Source organism: Protopterus annectens, chromosome 9.part0 (genome assembly GCF_019279795.1).
Source record: "Protopterus annectens isolate FY-2018-M chromosome 9.part0, PAN1.0, whole genome shotgun sequence".
In the NCBI taxonomy this organism is placed as follows: domain Eukaryota; kingdom Metazoa; phylum Chordata; order Ceratodontiformes; family Protopteridae; genus Protopterus; species Protopterus annectens.
The window spans coordinates 481,494,967-481,509,821 of record NC_056743.1 but is presented as its reverse complement, the minus strand read 5'-3'; the positions used below and the strand labels follow the sequence as shown (position 1 = coordinate 481,509,821).

Sequence of the window (14,855 nt, the reverse complement as noted above, 5' to 3'; positions counted from 1 at the left end):
TTAAGGGTGTGGTATGTCTCAAAATAAAATGTCTGTAGTTCATCTTGCAGTCTGTAGTTCTTTTTTCATGTGTCTGACGCAATCTAGGATGTTGTACTTGCTGATAGTGATAACAGTGGTGCATCACTTTTTGTAAGAAAGGACAAAACAATGCATTAAAAGTGAAAGGGAGAAAGTAATTTAAGCATATTATGCAAGTTTTATAAATAATGTTAAATTGAAAGGCAAAACACACACACACAGACGTAGAATATAGTGCAAATAGGTATGCAAATTAAAACTAGGTAAAGGAATGGTTTAACAAAAATGTATTCATCACTACCCATTCCTGTAAGTATATTTTATTTATTTATTTGCAGCAGGACCACTTTCAGTCATAACCTGAACCCAAAGGCAATCGCATAATTTGAATCTACATTAGGACGGCACAGTGGGTAGCGTTGTAACCTAACAGAAATAAAGGTTCCTCAGTTCATTTCTCAGATGGGGTGCCTTCTGTATGGAGTCTGCATGTCCTCCCTATGTTCACATGGGTTTCCTCAGGGTATTCTGGTTTACTCCCATATTCCAAAGACAAGCAGTAGATTGACTGGACACTCTAGGTGTGAGTGTGCATACGAGTGTGTGGTGTGGAAGAACTACCATGGCAGGGTTAGCCACCCAGCAGTGTAAACCTTGTCTCTAGATGATTGTCATTGTTGAAGTGCCACCCTGGCCCCATGTGCAAAAATGGGAAAACGGGGTTGTGGATGGATGAATTAATGTGAAATACATGGGAATATATACATATTGCTTGCAACCATTTTAACTTGAATTTTTCAACATACAGTAGTACTGTTTGCAGTCCCAGCTAAACGTTGTAAAGACAATGCAGTCACCAAATTCTTAAATTTGTGCCAGAGGGCACATTCCTGACTTTCCTTAAAACAGTTATCAAAGCAGCTAATATATTACAAAAAACACCCACTGTGAGACCTCATAAGCTAAAAGCAAATTCTCATACCCATATACCCCTGAGCACATTCCTAATCAAATATTTCAGAATAAAAGGATATTTAAGATGCACTTGCTTTATATGATTTTTTTGCAGTACTGAATGAACTGAGAACAGGTACTGAGGTTAAAGACATGGCATATAGATAATGCTTTCAAATGTCTCTTTTCCAAGATGGTAATTCATTGCAATTAACTGGAAAATAAAAATTCAGAGCCATGTCACCTATCTTTGAGTTAAATCTTTGACTTTTAAGTTGACATGGTTGATTGACAAACTTTCTGGAGGTTGTGCGTCACGAACAGCGAGTTAAGTAGTGCTAGACATGATTCCTAATGAATTAGTTTGTGGGAAAATGTCAGATGTGTGTGTCATTTTATTTATTTATTTATATATTTATATATTTATTTTCTAGGGACATACATTTAAATTTCTACAGTATGTAATCTCTTGATGGGTGCAAATTTGGTATTTTATTGTGAGCGGAGGTCAAGCTCGTTAATACTGATTTTCTGGGATTAGAGACAGCAGCAGTGACATATATAAGCACTTCTACAATTCTTTTTATAAAGTCTGGTAATAGAAATTTGTTAATTATGTTTAGCTCTTCCATTTTTGTGAAGGTTCTTCATTGTAATTTTCATATGTTCTTGGAAGTTTAGTTTATAATCCGTTTGTATCTCAATCGGTTGGATTTCCGCCGATGTAAACTGAATACTTAATTTGATATGCCATCATATTTATGCAGTTCATCGCATCTGCTTAATGTATTGTCAAAAGTACAATGCCTATTGGAGATTTTTTCCTTGGGCTTCTGCTGAAAATGAAACAAGTTTGAACATTCCTGGTCAACAAAACCAGGAAGTAAACACCCAAAAGAAACTCAGAGCAATGAAATCAAATTCATGCAGATTTATTCAATAAAAGAAAATTAAGAAAATAACAACATACCTCATAAACTAACTGGTGTTAGAACAATTATCTTTCTTAATGATTTCAATGAGTTTTTTTCTTAAGACATCTTGTGTTTCTTTTTCTGAAATTAACAAACCCTTTTTTCCTGAGGAGGATTTTTCTATATCGTGGGTTTTGCCCATTTTAATAAATACATGGATCCAAAGCCATTCTTAATGCTATGATTTACTTACTTTGAGAAAGGTATAGAGGTGTGCCCACAAGAAGTACCACATTCACGGTGAGCTAGGACAACAAATGCAACTAGTTTCCAAATCTGATTTGATGGAGAGATAAGGGTTAAAGTTTAGAACCACTTCGTCTGATATTATTTTTCTGGTTGCCATAGAAGGCTTTTCATAGCTGTCCATTTTTTTTCATGCTGACCTATTTTTCAGACAAGCATCCGGGTCACTGTAGTCCCAGACAGGGTCAGAATAGGTGGCAGTAGTTGACCAGTTCTATAAACAGTCTCAAGTGTGATAAATTGTGAGTGTTGGGTGCCTTTAGCACAACCTCCAGCTTGCCTGTGGCCAGTAAACCAGCTTTGTTAATTATATGCTCACTTAAAGAAATTACATCTTTGGAGAGTAATTAATTTGAAGTCTGTATTCCATTAGCATATCTAGAACTCTGTTTAGCGTATTCATCTGATCATCATTCTTTGCCTTCCACCAAGGTATCAAAGTGGCAGGTATATATTGGGACTTCTACTGCATACTTAAGACATTTAGGGGTTGGCATAATGGTTAAGGTGTTTACCTTACAGACACAAAGTGAAGGGTTTGATTCTCATATAGGGGTAATTTTCTAGGCTTAAATGGCCCACAAGGGCAGTTAGCCTAGCACTAATGTATGAACCTATGAACATTTGTATTTTTGTTTGGTTTCAGGTAGCTGGACCACAGGGTCCATTTTCTGCTTCAGCCTTGTTACCAGTGTATGTCAAACGTAGCAAATAATCACTGTATAAAGGGTATATAATTCTGCAATACAAAACATAGGACTTTTCATTCATTATCTGAAAACCAGTGCTGGCCTGTTTTTTTTTTTTGGCGTACACACAGCTATGACTTCACTGACAGTACCTCACTTAAACAGTCCCTTGCAACATATAAAAGCACCTTGCATTTCCTTTAAATAAGTTATATTCATGACCACTGGAGTCATTGTCCTGTAATTCACTGTTTAGACCCTTGCGCTATGAAAAAAATCAGCTTTTGTTTCATTGGTTCCTCCTCCATACATTATACCCACAATGCACCTTTTAAATTGTTTTCCTTTTGCCTGCTGTACCATTTATATCTTCTTTTGTCTTTATCACTCCAGTTGTGTAACCTGAAGCCCTGAATATATTTATCCACCTATGGGAATGAACTAATTAATTGTGGGGTTTTTTTTCAGAATTATACTGTATGCCTATTAAATTAAAACACTGAGCCAGAATAGATGATACGTTTATTTTTCTGTATTTCCTTTGTGAAAATTACAAGGCTGTGCCTACAGAGAATACAGACAGACACATGTGCGTGCACACATTTTAACACATAGTTGTGTACATGTGCTGATCTGAAAGTACTTTACATGTATGTCCAGGATATGTTGGGAGTATAAGCAAACAGGATGAAATCCTCAGAGGTATATCCGATTCATTCTGCAAGTAAATAAGTTGTGATAACCAGTCAGAAAAATGTGAGAAGACCGCTAAGAAAAAAAAAAAAAAAAATTGGTCATGGGAGCCACCTGATAAAGGCAGAACAATAAGAGATGTAATCTATTTGGTCAGACCATTTTATTGCAGCCAGCATATCAGTTACCAAATCTGTGAATAGGAATTCATAAAAACAGTATTCTGTGTGAGGTTTAATTGCACTGTTTACCATTCCAGGTGAGATCCCAGCATTATCTCCTCAGTATAATAAACCCTGAGGTCACTCATTTACGGTAATGTTGCATAGTGACCTTGGGGTAATAAGTCTCACAACTAACGGTGGATGTCCAGGGTGTACCCAATAAAGTGTTATAGCAGCAATGATATCAGCTCCAGTAATGACACTTAAAATTCAAATTCAGATGATATGAAGTACTAAAAAGTAGTGTGAAACATAGTGGGCTGTTTGCCTAATCAATTAAAGAGAAATAATGCTGTAACCTAAATGAATAATAATATATAATATTAAACAGAAATAATCTGAAGTTCATGACATGTACCCTATCAATGAAATCTACATTCAGTGCTGTCAGCAACTTGTTGTCCTTCAGAAATTTCAAGGTAGCCGTTTCATGGAGAATTGTTATACTGGGACGGAGCCAAACAGAGGTGAAATGGCAAATGCAATCAAAGGGTAATGTGACCATTGTTGACATATACCCTACAAGAATATTTCCTAGAAAGGTTGCAGAATAACCTGATATTAGTGCAAAATGAGAAGGTCAACAGGCGTTCTGGGGCATAAATAGGATAAACTATGATCTTCCTGATCACAGAACTTTGCTTACAGATTGCAGTTTGTATTAAGGTATGGCAAGGGTTAAAGCTGTGGTTGAAGAGCTTAACTACCTACGTCATGAGTGAATTCGTAAGGGTTGGTCAACAATTGTTGAGCAAGGCTGTCAGTGAAGTCTGAAAGAAATAATGTAGAGTGTTCTGTAGCAGAAGCCCCCATGGGTGGGTAGCATAACTCAGTGATGTGTGCATGGAGGTACATTAAGTGTAGCGTAGCAGGTTGTATTTTGTAGAGTCTGAAAGCAGTATGCGTTTGTAGTACAGAGCAACAGTAGGGATGGGAAAAGAATAGTCAAGTTTAGATAGCAAGAACAACCTTGCAACAGTATCTGAGGCTTTACTTGCAAGAAGAGTGTATATACAGTAACAAGCTTGTTTTTGGTTGAAAATCCTCCAGTGAACTTTACTTATATGGGCAGTGAAGATGAGTAAAGAGTTAGCCTACAAATCTTTGGATTTCAAAAAGGAACCGTGAATGTTTCCTGTAGATGTGGATAAACTAATATTCCATGGAGATGGATACATCTTAAGTCTGTGTGTGGTCCATAATGATTTTGGTCTTACAGTAGTTGATTTTAGAGTGCTTCATGAAAATATAGGAGTAGGCAGATGAGATGACACTGCTAATTAGCTGTAGAAGGACATTTGGAGAGAGAGAGAGATAACATTACAAGACTAGGTTATTTGTATAACTGGAAAGATTGCATTTTATTTATGTCAAGAGGCAAAGACATGATGTCTAATATAAATAATAAGGGACTGAGTTCTGAAACTTGTGGGACCTCACTGGGGAGACGGAAAATTCGAAAAATTGCAAAAACCAATAAAGGCCATGAATGATTTTTTTCAAGGTAGGTAATACATCAATGTTTCTTTGTCCTAGACTGAACTTGCCCAATCGCTGCTAGTAGATGAAGAGAGACTGAGTCAAAGTCAACAGACCGTTAGCTATGTTGAGATAAATGAACTAAAGTGATTAAGGGCAGAAACACTGTTAGCACGCTATAACTAATTAAAAAAACTGCATTTATTGACCTGATTCTCTAACTTTTTATTGAGCCATAATGTGATGAACTGTTTAATCAAATGGATTAAAGCGGATAACTTTAGTTCCAAGGTTTTATGACCTTGGAGTTGGTCATATTATTTGGTGGGGGGAGTATATGACAGACTGTTGCCCATCATTGAAAATAAAAGAAAGTTGTTGATTCAAGTACATTCAGTTGCAAAGGCTCATTGCATCACATCTTGTTGAGAACGTGGACAACAGACCACTAACTGATGCAATTTTCTTTTACTGAATTTTCCACTTGAAGCAGTGGACTACACTCTTCTTCCATAAAAGCTAACAGAATGTAGATTCTCCATAGAGGTTAACACTGTTTTTACTACCTTAGTGACCGAACATTTAGAGTAAAAGGACCCAAACATCAGATTAAAGCCACCATGCCCACATTGGTGGTTCCTCAGGGCTTTGTGCTAGGGCCTTGTTTGTTCTCATTATTTTTTAATCTTCTTGGCATGTTGGCATTATCCACAGGTTAACAACCTTTATGCAGATGATAATACATCCAAATACCATCACCATAAGCAGATACCATCCAAAGTCTTACAACAGGACTTCATGTATCTCTGTAACTGCTTAACTAGTAATCAGCTAGTTATAAATATCTCAAAAACACAGGTTTGGAACTTCAAAATATATTAAAAATGGCTTTGATAGCATTATCATACCTCAGTCTCAAATGTACAGATTTTCACAGAATGCCCAGATTTTTGCCTCAGATTTTTGGTCTGTTACACATAAAATTTGCGTTTTTTTGGCAAATCATTGAAGGCTGAAGTCACTAAATAATGACAGACATTTGAGTTTCAGACTTTGTATCCTTCAGAAAATGCATAATAATGCAAAACCTGATAGTCTAGCAACTTTCCAAGTTTATAGGAGCAATATTTAAATTCTGTCCCTATTTTTGGGCCTTTGTCCCCCCTTTCTTTCTGGCTTTGTCCAGATTTCTTGCACTGAGAGATATGAGCATTATCACTGACCCAAATATATACCACTGCCAGTAACCACTGCCCATAAATATCTAGGAGTCACCTTAAACCATTCTTGATCATGTGGCATACACACACACACACACACATCTGCACACACACACACACACACACACACACACACACACACACACACACACGGCTAGGCAGAAGCAAAACACTTTCATTGCCTAAAATTGCCTATAGAATTTTGAATCTTTTTACCTCAGATCCCAGAAGAGCAATCTCTTTTAATTTATTAATAACCAGGCTTGAAAAGGGCCTGCATTGCTGTCTCCTTAGAATAAGTCTGCACTACTGACAACAGAAAAATACTAGATTCATTTATCTGGGCATAGAACTAAACATCAGTGCAGCTCACTAAGCAAATACAAGTGTCTTCAGATCATAGTAGCAGCATCATTTACATTACTATGTGCCAGATACTGCCTACCTCTGCAATTAACCTGGCACTTAGGGAACAATCCTACACTCTTTGAGGCTCTGAAGGAATTCCATTAATTAGGCCCCTTTTCAAAACTTTATGTTATCCCAGATAATATCAGATGCATTGACAATGTAGATCAGTTCAGAGAGAAACTAAGAGATCCTATGCTCAAGAAGAATTTGTGAACTTGTTTTATAAATCTCAGCTAAGTAACATGTACCCCTGGGCTTCAGATCTGTATCTACAAATGATAGTTAATCCTGCTAAGAATATCCTTTGCAGTACATCGTATCTACTCATGGAAAACTTCAACTTTATGGAAAAATATTACTTTGTGTTTGTATTTTGTGAATAATTTCCATGATGCTCCTTTTTAACTGCATTATTTCAATGTATGTACTAAATGATGATGTACGTACTACAGCCAAGACAATAAAATTACTTACTTTACATAACTATGGGGAAGTGTTAGTTAAAAGGGAGAGAGTTTAGATGTATTGAAGGAGAATTGGCATGAAGGTATGGCATTATGTATGAAATACTGGATATAATCAGTCATATGAGGGAAGCTCATGCAGGAGACAGCTAAAGTGCTTTTAGTTCAATTGATCTGAGGCTAAATTGAAAACATAAATCCCTAAACATGTGGCTAGTAGAAATGGGGGGGTCTGTAGAATACAAATCAGAAATGAGCCAAAGATCCTTCCGCATTGCTACCAGAAATCATACAAACAACCATTAGTGACAACAGAGGTAGCATTGATTTCTTTCTCTACTAGTAAGGAAGCTGATCCATTAGCACATTTATACAAGTATACCCAACTGTGATCTCAGTCTGATTTGAAATAAACATGTTTGCAGTTCTAGATAAACAGATCTAAAGTGACATATAAGAAAACCAGTCATCAGGGATTTGCATTTTTTGTATTACTGACAGGCACAGTCAGTGGTGTGAATGCTGTTTTATGTAGATTGATGGGTGACACAGAAGAATATGAACTCCATATTCTCCTCATCGATTCAGATAATTTGTTTTGTTATTTGTAGTATTGAATTAAGAATATAGTCAACAGCACTGTTAGTGTTAGTGGATTTAGAAATGGGTACATTGCCTAATGCCTACATTGTCTGTGGCCTACAAGTAGAAAATGAGCTGTTGGTGATGAATGGTGTGATGAAAGGAGATACCACCAGCCCAGCTAGCTGAAATTTTATAAATTATATGTTATTGGTGAATATCAAAATTATTTATACAAGATGCTCGTATTACAAATGTATTAGAATTGTATGTCATGTGCATATCAAACTGCTTGTACAGATGTGCGTGTTAAAAAGGGTATTGCAGAGTGCTGTTTGAAATGTAGCCACAGTGTGCTCTACTGGAAGAGAACAGAAATGTACATGCACTATTGTAACTGTTTAAATATATATATTTTAACAGTGGGAAATGGAATACAGGAGGTTAACTTCAGAAAAAATAACTGAAATTAAATTACTTTATGGCTAGGACATAAAAGCTGGTATCTTTCAGTTTTCAAAACAGCAAGAGAAAGTTTCTGTACTAGGAAACTTTCTGTATTGTCTTTAGGGTGAAGTAATTACTAGTCTTGAAAGTATGAATGAATGCAATTGCTATATGACTTCCAGCATCTGCCATAGATCTGATGAGAAGCCTTTGTCTGTATATGTTTACACGTAGATGCCAAATACTGCCATCTTCATCGATGGATGTTTGGCCTGGAAACTAGGAGTCAGATGACAAGAAATGATGTCATTCTGCAAGCTATCCAAGCAGTAATATTTTAGATATTAATCTGAGAAGTTTCTTAGTGAGACAGAGCATTCTGTATTCGGTCTTGGACCTGACAAGAACCATTTACCACATCTGCCTTGCTCTAATGAAGTAAGTCATTAGGGCATAGTAATTCTCTTAGATACAGTCAGTAACATAGTGAAGTTTAGTTTAAACATTTTTCTTTATTTGTTTGAGCCTTTACTGCAATGCTATTTTAAATATTTCCTGTGGTTTTGAACTCTGATGTCACTGTGAATATATATTTTGTATTGTCTTGTTCTTTTATTATTTATTATTAAATATATTTAAACCTTTCATTGTGGCTGATCTGTGTAGGGATATTTAAGTTGCGAGTACTTGCATATTTATTTGGTGACACTGTGTGGGTCACTCCTAATAGCCTTGCTATTTGTCAAACTACCATTTGTATTAGTATTAATATTATACAGTAAGATTGGATACGCTTTGTTAAGGGTCTTAAAGTAGCTGATAAGGGGTTCTGGTGGCAATGATACTTACCTTATAGTCTGGGAAGAAAGAGGCATAGCTAGTAAATCTGTGCCAGCCTTTCCCAGGTGTGTGTGTGTGTGTGTGTGTGTGTGTGTGTGTGTGTGTGTGTGTGTGTGTGTGTGTGTGTGTGTATGTGCACGCGTGCCAGCTACTTGAACAGGGACACAAAGCACTGGTTGGACAGACAGAGTGTTGGAGGACTTGGCTTGGAACCCTGGCTAAGGACTCAACTCTAAAGCTGTGCCAGTGGGGAGTTTGATTGGGGATTTGGAGAAAGAGGAAGAAACCAGCCCCAGACTGACTGTGGTCTCTGGGTGCTCTTAAGGGAAATTGCACTTGATGCAAAGAGCTGCATCTGGAAATACTGTGTGTGTACCTGTCATCTTCTCAGTGAACATCCCCCATTTGTTGCCAGTGGTGAGGATTGAGGCTCCTTGATTACTGGTCCAGTGTTGGGGCATCACACATGGATATTTAGATAAAAGTGAGGAAGCAATGGTCACTCAGCGAGGATTGTTTTTACAGAGGCCTTCTGTGAGAGATGAAGGCTGCCAGCCTAGGCAGATCGAATTTTGTACATAGTTCTGTCATATGTAAATGTTAATATAAGCCACATGCTTGTTCTCTTAAATGGGAAAAATGGTGTTAAATGTGGAACTGCAAAAAACTAATAAAAACAAAACTACAAACTTAAAATATGAATAACAGAGGACAAACCACACTAGACCAAAATGAAAAGTTAGCGCTTTCGTTTACTAGGTTAGCAAACTTCTTCAGACAAAAGGAAATAATAAAAACTTCAATTTATAATTTCACAAGTGATGACATCATTTCCTACTCGTTACAAGACAAGCCTCAATTTAAAGTACCAAACCACTTACAAAGGCATAATAACAAGCCCATCTTACAAAAAATTGTTCTTAAAAATTTGTAAAAAAATCAAATCATTAAATAATAATGAAATAAAAAATAAAGTACATATACATGTACTCTTAAAGGGTGTTATATGAACAAAAATGTGGAACTGCAAAAATGTAACAACAGTGCACTCTGCTGTAAGCAAGCTTAATACTCAAGCATTTCATGATTGTCTTTGATCTCAGGGCTTGGAGCGGATATGTCTGGATGAAGGAATTCTGCCTATTGTTTTGAGGCCAGAGTTAATGGCTAGAATTTGCATGTATAATTTCTTTTATTGCTCTGGCTCCTGACCAGCTGCAAGATCAAAGGGGCTATTAACCTCATTTAAGGGCAGAAAGAATGAGAGCATTTGAGCATTTGTCTTGAGAACATCCAACTCACCACTCTGCCTGTGTTTATATGTAAGTAGGGTTTTAGAACCGTGTTTTCTTAGATATAGCTAGGAAATAGGAAGATTAGACTAACTTGTTTTTCTGTGATGTCAGAACTATTCTACTGTATTATTTTAAGCCTTTTCCTGTGATCTCTGAACTCTTGACTAACACTGTGCAGTAAGAAGTATTGTCTTGTGTTCTTTTTATTTATTATTATATATTTTTAAACCTTTTAACTGTGGCGGTTTTGTGTAGAGATAATTTAAGATCTAAGAGTACATTGCATGTATATAGTGATACTGTACCAAGTCACTTCAAATAAGTCTTGACTGTTAGGTTGCATTTACCATTTGGATAATAATAATATTGCACAGTAATAATTGGACACCCTTCCATAAGAGCCTTTGAGTAGCTGATAAATATTAGCTGGGTGGTGGCAGTGATTTCTACCATATAGTCTGGGTAAAAGAGGGCACAGCTGGGGAATCTGTGCCAGCCTTCCCCAGGAGTGTCTATGTAGTTGTATATAACTAATCTCAAAGTGTGTGTGTCAGCTACTTGGGCAGGGACATGAAGCACTGGTTGGACAGAGAGGGTTCTGGAGGTTTTAGCTTGCCCACTAGGCTGAGATCTGGACCCTATAGCTGTGCCAGTGGGGAGTCTTATTGGGGACCTGGAGAGAAAGGGAGAAACCAGCCCCAGACCGACTGTGATCTGTGTGTGCTCTTAAGGGAAATTGTACTTTACTGTGTGTGTATTTATTATCCTTTCCCTATATGGATGCCCCTCACTGGTGTTAGTGGTGAGGATTGAGGCTCTTTGATTGCTGGGCCAGTGCATGGGCATCACACCATTAAGAGCTTATTGCACTGACTGGGAAGCATACTAATAAAGAACATAGTGTTAACAGTTTTTGGATAAGTGAATATACTGCCTAGATAATTAATGTTTTGGAAGGACAGGGTTAACTGTAGAGTTCATTGAAGCCAAGTTTGCTAAGAGAGCAGTCTTTCAACAATAATTTCACTTGCTTTGAATTTGTGCAGCTTCAGATTTGGTTATACTAAGTAAGGAGGTATAAAGTTTGAATATCCTTCCAGTAGTGGGAGTGGACTTCCCTCCGCTTCACTAATTAAGTGTTTCATTCCTTTCAGACATCTTATTTTTGAAGAAGTGGTCAGTTGATGAATTTGCCTTCAGTTAAAACATACCATCAAGGGAATATACTGTAATAGTTTCCAGTCTTGGTCAACTCTAATAGTACTAAGATCCCCATTAGACTCAACATTTCATTAAAATAATTTAGTTTGTATTGTCTAGGCACAAGATATAAATGTGACTAACATTGTGTTAATGATTACAGTCCAGCCATGTCAGTGTTAATTTAGTTTATTTGCCCTAAATGTTTAATATGGTTTTCTACATGATCCTCTGGATCTTTTATTATGCCTGAACTAGGTCCCTTATGGATGTGATCATTATCGCAGTAAGGATAATGAAGTAAAATAAATAAAATATAAGGTATAGTATAACTATAAGCAAGTATCTGAAGCTTTACCTATACACCTAAACAAATTAAAATTAAAGTGATGGCATAGGAACAGGAAAGCTCCTTTAGAAAAGGCAGCGACCTGATGAATATTTGCTTGGGTACGCTTTGGATGTGTAGTGAGAGGCTGCACAGCACATTAGGCTAAGAAGTAGTGTCCCAAGGTGGTAGACAGTATAGAATGCATTCAGTCTCTGGGAAAGAGGTGAGAGAGCAGCATGTGTTGACTCTGTTGTGCTTGGTGAACCATATTGTCTGGGACTGGAGACAAATAAGCAATGACTTAATGGAAGAACTGATGGACATTGATTTCTGCAAGAAGGAAAATCCAGAGAACTTGAATGAGAGGTTGAGGATTGGCACAATGGTCAAGGTGTTTACCTCACATACAAAATGTGCAGGGTTTGCTTCTCACCTTTGAAAGTAAATTGGATAGGCTTAAAATGACTCACAAAAGCAGCTAACCTAGCACTTGCCATTGAGTACACCACCTCTTGCAAAATGAGTTAGGATTACACTTCTTTGCAAACAGGTCAGTAGGTTACTCTCCACTGCTTTGGTTGAATGGCATTGTACACCTTGTCTGGTGTTAAATCATTGTTAGCATAATATACATCATGGTCTAATATGAAAGTGGAAGCTGCGGCAGACCTCTACAATCAAAAAGATCTTCAGCTTCAACTTTAATTTACGTATTTTAAAAGAAAATACAGAAAGCCATAAAGCATACAATGCATTAATAAAAATAAGAAATAAGTAACATGTAATGATTTCTAGTCATTGTCCAGATGAAGACATGCACAGATGGTTATAAAATGAAATGAAATGACCTTGCTCATCACATTTTGCACTAGTCTATTTGTGTTCTGTGTAGTCAGATAAAAATGTACTTGCTGAACTGCAGAATTTTCTGGTTATACTGTTTTACATAACTCATTCTTGAATAAGAAAGTAATATCCCTCAAATTTCCACTGGCTTTATAGACAATTTCTGCAAGACTGAATATTTGTCTGAGACCATCAAGAACTTTTTTTTTTAATTCAGCAAGGCTCACTGAGACATTTCATTGAAAATAACCACAAGACGAAAATGATGCTTAAACTTTTGCCAGTGCGTAACAGTACACAGCAGCTCATAAATTTTACTGAACTTAGATCTCTTGCCCTAGAAACCTCCAGTGGCTATAAGCAGTGAATGCATAATGTGTGAACTTGCAGTTGTATTAGTATATGCTAAAGGCCTTGTGTTCAGTTTAAAAATAGAAAGCTATCTAAATTCATGTTCTGACTGAGTGTGTGTGAGAGAGAGAGAGAGAGAATATAAGGTATTTTAAAATAAGTGTGAGCTGATAATTCATGGCAATGGGGTGCCAGCATCTAATTTACAAGTAGCTAGAGTCAACAAAATGTTTACACGTTTAAAGTATAGTGCTGTCTGATTGCTATGAGTATATTTTATTAAAAAGCAGGACTGGTATTGCCTAAGATGCCCCTCCACCTTTACCCAGTGCTATGTTTGTGCTCAAGAAGCCCCACACATTTGTAGATGTAGAAGAGGACAAATCCTGATGCCTACTGCACTAGGAACTGATGGCCTAAGTTTATTGTCAGAACATGTGGCAAGAAAAATCACACATTGGGGGAATGCACTAAACATATGTTAATGTATACCCCCAAGTGTTGTGAGGCACAAGTCCAGTGAACACCATGTGTGAGCACAATGTTGACAAGGAAGAAGAACCTGTAAGCTACTAATGTGGGCTTCTGGTCTTCAGACCCGATAGTTTGCCAATAAGTCTGTGCATTAGATGTGGATGGGAAAAGAAAATGTTTCAAAACTGTTTGGGATCACTGACTGTTATTATTTAAATCAAATATTCATTTACCTGAGAGTGCCCAACGTTGGAGTTAAAATATAGAGTCGGAGCACAGAACACACAAGACATGCAAGTACTGGATGTTTTGCACCTTATATAATTCTCTAACAAATACTAAAGACATACATCTAATTTGCTATTATTTCATCATATTTTGTTTTGCTTGTCTGTGCAACCTTAGAATATTTCTGACATTCTTTGCTGCAAATTTCTTGTCAGGCTTTGAGGGAATCATTAGTGTCAGGAAGCACATATGATCCACTTCCACATACTATTGCACATACGTCAAGCTAGGATGATGAAGTAAGAAGGAGCATATTGCTTAACTTGATATGGGAAAACTACCCCAGCAATGCTGAGCTCTCCATAAGCAACTAAAACCAGGAGAAGACCTATTATAAATTAATTTGTTATCCTTCTCAACTAAAACCAGGCGAAGACATATAGTGAATCAATTTGTTATCCTTCTCAATTATAGCGAGCATCATCTGCTCACTCGGAGCCTTATTCTACGTGTCTCTGCTTTTACTCTGATAGCAAATCTATCACAGGAATCCTAAACTTAGGAATATCTTCTAAAATTAATATTATATTGTAGAGAACAAATGTATCCTATATGTTAGTTAATATGTATGTCAAAGTCTCTTCTGTGGAAATTGTATGTCAAAAGTCTGTCCTTAAAACTATGTTTTGTAAAAAAATTGTTCTCTTGGAGCTTTTCTCCCCGGGCTTCCACTGAAAATGGACTTGTAATCCAGTTGGACTCTCCCTGTCAACAAATGTAAAATAAATAAATAAATATGCATTTCCTGGGGTGTGGTCTGTGGCACTATGGTGTATCAGTGTATATGTAATGTGGCAAATTATTTTCACTTATTGTTTCTGAGCAC

The 14,855-nt window shown here is 36.8% G+C and overlaps 1 protein-coding gene across 1 annotated transcript in view; it reads left to right on the top strand.

Annotated features, from left to right (window-relative positions):
• Positions 1 to 14,855, top strand: part of ANTXR1 (ANTXR cell adhesion molecule 1) — a 1,493,128-nt gene that overhangs the window by 1,119,493 nt on the left and 358,780 nt on the right. The gene's annotated exons all lie outside the window — the stretch shown is intronic.